The sequence below is a fragment of the Gekko japonicus genome, unplaced genomic scaffold (genome assembly GCF_001447785.1).
Source record: "Gekko japonicus isolate JY-2015 unplaced genomic scaffold, Gekko_japonicus_V1.1 scaffold3064, whole genome shotgun sequence".
NCBI classification, from domain to species: domain Eukaryota; kingdom Metazoa; phylum Chordata; class Lepidosauria; order Squamata; family Gekkonidae; genus Gekko; species Gekko japonicus.
In genome coordinates this window covers 147,471-153,677 of record NW_015166514.1, presented here as the reverse complement: position 1 = coordinate 153,677, position 6,207 = coordinate 147,471, and positions in this window count along the sequence as shown.

The window sequence follows — 6,207 nt, the reverse complement described above, 5'->3', positions numbered from 1 at the left end:
CACCAGTGGGGTAGTAGTAGTAGCCATATTCAGCTACCCATTTTGTCCTATATAAGGTTATGATCTGAATAAGAATCAACAATATAAATGTGGTGCATTGTATTTTGCAGTCCCACAAATTGATGGGTGGGGTGTAATGCGTAAATACACTTTCCTCCTTTCCATTGCCACAGAAAAATGTGATATGTCCTGTTTCTTGAAGCCAGAGAGGAAATGGCAAAAAGTTGAATTGACTTGCAGAAGTTACTTAATTTCTTCTTCATGCAGCATGGGAACATGGAGGGGAGTTAGATACAAAACTGGGTGCTGACACATTTAATTTTGTGCACATATTTTACATTTTTAATTGGGAGCCTGCTGAATTTTCTCAACAGTTCTGGTACTATATATCCAGCTTTCAAAATTCTTCTCCTGAAGTTGGATCAAGATAGGTGGCCGTTTTTGTCTGTCTGTAGCAGTAGAAAAGAGCAAGAGTCCAGTAGCACCTTAAAGACTAACAAAATTTATGACAGAATATGAGCTTTTATGAGTCTTCTAGCTGTATCTGAAGAAGTGAGCAGTGACTCGAGAAAGCTCATACTCTGCTACAATTTTTTGTTAGTGTTTAAGGTGCTACTAGACCCTTGCTCTTTTCTACTCCTGTAGTTTAAACCTGGTTCAGAGGCAGCTAGATTTGCAGTAGGAGGACTTTTATAGAGCTAAATGTTGATGGTAAATGATCTTATTCTTGGGGCTTTGATTACCATACCACCAGTGTTCCCTCTAAGCTGAGTTAGTGTGAGCTAGCTCACAGTTTTTTAGCCTCCAGCTCACACATTTTTTGTCTTAGCTCAGGAAGGATTGCTCCAGAGCAAACTCATTTCAGCAGTAGCCAAATCGCTTGCTCACAACTTTAATGCCAGTAGCTCACAAAGTAGAATTTTTGCTCACAAGACTCCACAGCTTAGAGGGAACATTGCATACCACTATTTTAAAAGGGTTTATTAATTGTCATGCAGGTATTAACAATGCCTTTTGTGACCAGTTTATGTATATTTTCAAATTGTCATTGTTATGAAGTGTTTGTTGTAAAAAAATATTTGGCTTCTTTCTTCAACCAGTTTTCCCCATGCATTAAAATCTGTTGGCTCAGCTACCTCCTTCAACTATATGACATCCACATCTCCTTTGCCACTTTATCTAGTGTTCCTTTTACATATTTCCCATTTGGTTTTCTGTTTTGCATATAATAAAACAATCTTCTAAAATTTTAGAGGCCCAGAATGAACAGTCTTTCCTATTAGTAGATGGAAGTAGTTTCAGGCGCTGACCAGTATTTACCCCTTCAATGCATCAAACTTGATTAATTCAGATCTTACTTAAAATAATTCTGAGGGATTTACTACAAAACTACACATGGACATTTTACAAACATGCCATATTTGCCTTTGACAATTTCTCTGTATAGTAAGAGTGGCATCTAGTGGCAGGATGCCTTCACATTCTGTTATGAGCACAAATTGGAGCTGTATTAGCCTCTAGCAGGAATATCCTGTGGTAACTTGAAGGTTCACTGGTTGGCCGGGGGAGGCCCAGTTCCCCAAGCCCCCCCCCCGTAGTTTACACTTATGTCTTAGCGTTTCCCTCCAGCTATAGTAGTCTTGAGACAAGACCTGGCATTCATCTTAAACATGTTTCAGGCTTCTAACTGGCTCAAAATATTTTGCTTATTTTTGTTTCCTAGAGATAACAGAGAAAGAAAACTCTATGTATAAGTCATGTGATGGGCTTTCATAGTCTACCTGCACAGGCTTAATATCTATTGCATGGAATCCAGACTGCTGTCTTTGTTATGGTGTCCCAAACAAGGAAACTAAAGGGTTTGTCATTTGTTATGAGGACAGAATACCTTCTTCCAGGAAATGGAATTTGCCAGGTTTCCATCAGTGCAAGAGAAACCAGAAAGAGGAAAGAGAGGTAGCCCACTTATAAATGATATTCTTTGAGTGGCCATTTGTTCAGTCACAGAACTATCCCTCACCATTGTTTCTGTCTTCTACTGCATCTTATGCAGCACGTAGGAAGGAACATATCTCAAAAGGCATGCATGTGCATGCAATAACTCCTGTAAGACTTTCAGGTGGGTAGCCATGTTGGTCTGAAGCAACAGAACACAGTTTGAGTCCAGGGGCACCTGTGGCAAACTTTGTTGGTCTTAAACTTTAATTCTGTAAGATTTGTTACTCTGACAATGTTCCAAGGCCATCTCTGCACAGGTACTGACCCTATTGCAGATGACCCCCAGAAGAAGATCAGCTATAGATAAGCAATCTAGAGCAGAGGTGTCGAACTTATATGTTACAAGGGCCCGATCTGACATAAATGTCACTTTGTTGTGTGTGCTATAGAATGTAACACAAGGTACCAGAGATATAAACTTTATAAAGATTATTTCAGATGCCGAATGGCAATAGCAGGCATGATTGGATTAGGTGTGATATGCAGAGGGGAAGTAGGCACAGAGATATCAGCATTGGTAATGAGACAGGAAACCTAGGTCTCAGTTCCATCCAGGAGGATTCAGTCCAGGAGGACGCAGAGAATAAATGGACATAAGTCTGACATTAGAAACTACAATATTCAGTTGCTGACCTAAGGGCAGCAGTGCTCTTACAAAGGGATAATGAAGCTCAAGATAGTGCATCCTCCTGGACTGAACTGAGAGGTAGTTTTCCTGTGTCATTACCAATGTGTGCTATTACCATTTGGCATCTGATATTACTTCACCCTCCAAGATATAAGTGTTCTAATTCCTAATCAGGGTCTTTTTGAAAGAAAATAAATCCAGATAGGAACAGAGAAATCCAATCATTTTTTTAAAAATCCTTTCAGAATAAGCCAAAATAATTTCCTCAATGTACATTGTGCTTGTCAGAAGAATCCCTCCCTCCCACCCAAGAATTATGCTTGCACACAAAAGCTTATACTTGGCGAAGGAAGTTGTTTGGGGGGCGGATTTGGCCCGCAGGCCACACATTTGACACCCCTGATCTAGAGTCTTAACCATAGAACTGATGTTTTATTCTGATTTCAGAAATATTTGTGTATGAAACCCAAATGGAAATAAATACATACTCCAAGACCAGACTTTATATTCCTTTCTTTTTAAACCTAAGCAAAATGGTGACCAAGGTCATTCTCATCAGGGGTTTGCATAAATTATCATTGACTGGTTACTGGCGTGTAGCTTTAAGTGTTTTCTGCAAGAAAGGATTGTGGAAATAAATTTGTATTTCATGCTTAGTAAAATGTAGGCAGGAAATAATGGAAAGAAAACATGGCTTTCCAAATTTGGGAGAATGCTACTCGGGAAACTTGAACAGCTGAAGTGTTTCTCATCTGACACTGACAGGTGGCACCTTTGCCTTTATGCACTGAAGGATAGCTGCAATCACTGTATTGATAGTAAATCAGTATGCATCCAAAAGACAAAACAGTGCCCCTCTTTATGCTTTCAGCTTCTCAATTTAACGCATGTACTAGTGCAATTTACAAAGCTGCTCCTATATTAAGTGCAGAAATGGGAATCACCTCCTTTGTTATCTTTTCCCCTCACCAAACCTGAATCTAAAAGGAACATCATTACTACTGGAAACTTGCTAATGAGAAGAAAAACCCAAAGGACAGATTATGAGGCGTCAGCTGCAGTGCATTTAGTGGAATGTTGGCAGAAGGCCACCTATGTGCCTTGGTTGCTTGCTTGATTATGACGGTACAAGAGCTGAGGGAAAGTGTCACGGGCCTTGTAATGAGAAGATAAAACAGTGACATGCCTCTGCAGCCAGGGTGAAGGGGTGTGCTGAAAGCACTCCAATATTAGCAACCTCTATACCGACCCTGATGGGTTCCAACAATCACCGTGGTCTATGGATTGCATGAACAGGTGCTTTAACAGGATAGGCAAAGCAGAGACGCTCATAGCTGGGGAACTGCTGCTCTGTTTTCCAGAACACACTTAAGGGGTGGGGGATGTTGAAAAACATAGTCCTGAGATTCTATATTACCAATACACATTCCACATTGGCACCATAGACCTAGGGGTTACCTGTACCAGCTCTGTGGCTTGGCTCAGGTTTGAAGAGATGTGGGAATATTCCAACTTGGATATTATCTGCCCAGTTATCTGTCTCGGTGATGTTTTGCTTTTAGGTTGAGTTGTGGCATTGGTACAGGAAATCACGCCACCTGGTTTCACTGTTGAAAGAGACTGTATCTCTTCTGTCCTATGCCAGGAAGAGGCACCAGTCCTGCATATGGTCTGGTAGACAAGACACTTTCTGAGCCAGAATTAGTGATTTAAAAAAGGCAACAACAACTAGAGTTAACATGTCACTGAAATAACTTGGTATGTATTTATTTAGTTTACATGTTTACCAGAATGGGGAGAATTTGTTACAATTTTTGAAGCCTATTTTTAGATGGGGAAAACTGCTAAACTCAGAGGGGGAAATTTGTTGGCATGTAGGAGGAGGAGGAGGAGGGAATTTTGGCCTTGTTGATCTAGCAATTTGAATAGGCAGTTTAGGAACTTCTCAACATTTCCTAGCTTGAGTAACAATGGTTATGAGGAAATAGGAACCATGTCATTTAAAGAGGTACTTCCTTCTGCAACAATGTATGATTACTAGGTTTTTGTTTTGCTTTTTGCTGTGACAGCCACTGTTTCTTCCATGCTGATATTTCTGATACATAGATTAGCTCATGTCAGAATACGGATCCCCCACCAAGGGTTTGAAGGCAATCAACATAAATTGGACTGGGGGTATCCCTTTCTCTCACCCCACTGATTTAGAACAAACCATTTCCCGTAGAAGCATTTTCAGATAATTTAGAGAAACATGGATTGCTTCCGCATGGGTATTTTACTTCACCTGCGCTCTCAATTTGAAATGGGTGTTTTTAGGAGTAAAACAATGCCATCCCCCATCCGTCCATTTTCCATGTTTTTCCCTGCTTTGCTCTGTTTCCCAAACCTGCTTTCAAGATATTTTGTGAAAGAGCAGAGTTCAAGCAGGTATGTATGCCATGTGCAATCTTGAACCTCCCACCTATGTGGGCATTATTTTGCTGCCATGATCCTCTTGTGGCTGCCGTCCCCCCCCCATGCCACCAGAGGGCTTTTTGCTGGCTTTATAAGAAATGGCAATTGCTTGTATGGAATCTCCTTCCCAGCCCCCAGGCTGCTCACTTCCCCCACCATCTGGGGGTCCCAGGTCTGCGCACTAAGGCTGCTTTGGCATCCAACCCCCCCCCAAAAAAACCCTAACTCCTTTTAGCTTTTAATCTTAAAATAAACTTTAGTAGCTGGTGTTACCAAGAGTTCTGTGGGACATGCAGATCGCGTCAGTATTGGTGCAGTCTCACTTCTGGGCTAACTGTCCCTTGGACTGGTCTATTGATTCAGGCTGCTCTTAAGCCTGTGTATTTCATTACTGGAATGTAAAAAGAAACATGTGCTCAGTGCTTACATGAGTGAAAGGGTTTGAACTGCCGCACCCTTGTTGCTATTTGTTTCAGCCCCTTTAAAAAAGTATGATAGGTTTGTAACCAAAGCTGCTGACTTGTGTATAGACTTCCCCAAGAGAGATCAAGTTTTAACATTTTCTTAATTAAACAGGTATTCTAGAAAACACAGATATTTGGGAACAACCTATAGAGAAGTGGAATAATACAGAACACTAGTAAAACAAAAAGAAAATGCAGTTGCTATCTAGATCTACTTATAATGTCTAAGCATTCCTCTTCCTAGGGATGGTTAAAGAAGTTACTGAGGCTTTTCCAAGGAGTTGCTAGAGACTTGACAAAGAATTACACCTCAGGCTTCCTTATTTATGGGATTGCCTTCAAGTCTGTGGATTCCCATTCTGTGCCAATCAGAACTTGGGGTACAAATGCCAACTCCCCTTCAAAGACTTTTTTATAAAAAAACCCGATCAGTTCAAAAGTATAGATTAAAGATCTGTTGCACTCTTCCCCAAAATTAGTGCTGAGTGCAAACTGGGGTGCCAGGTGCAGAGAGGTGAAGACCAGTCATACTTTATCAGAGACAGGATGACCAGCTGGTAATATCATGCTGTTGATTCTACTTCTACACTCCCCACATCAACCAGTTCAAAGCTACCAGGTCCCTTTTGGGAATGTAGCTTGAGAATTTCATTGCCCACTTCA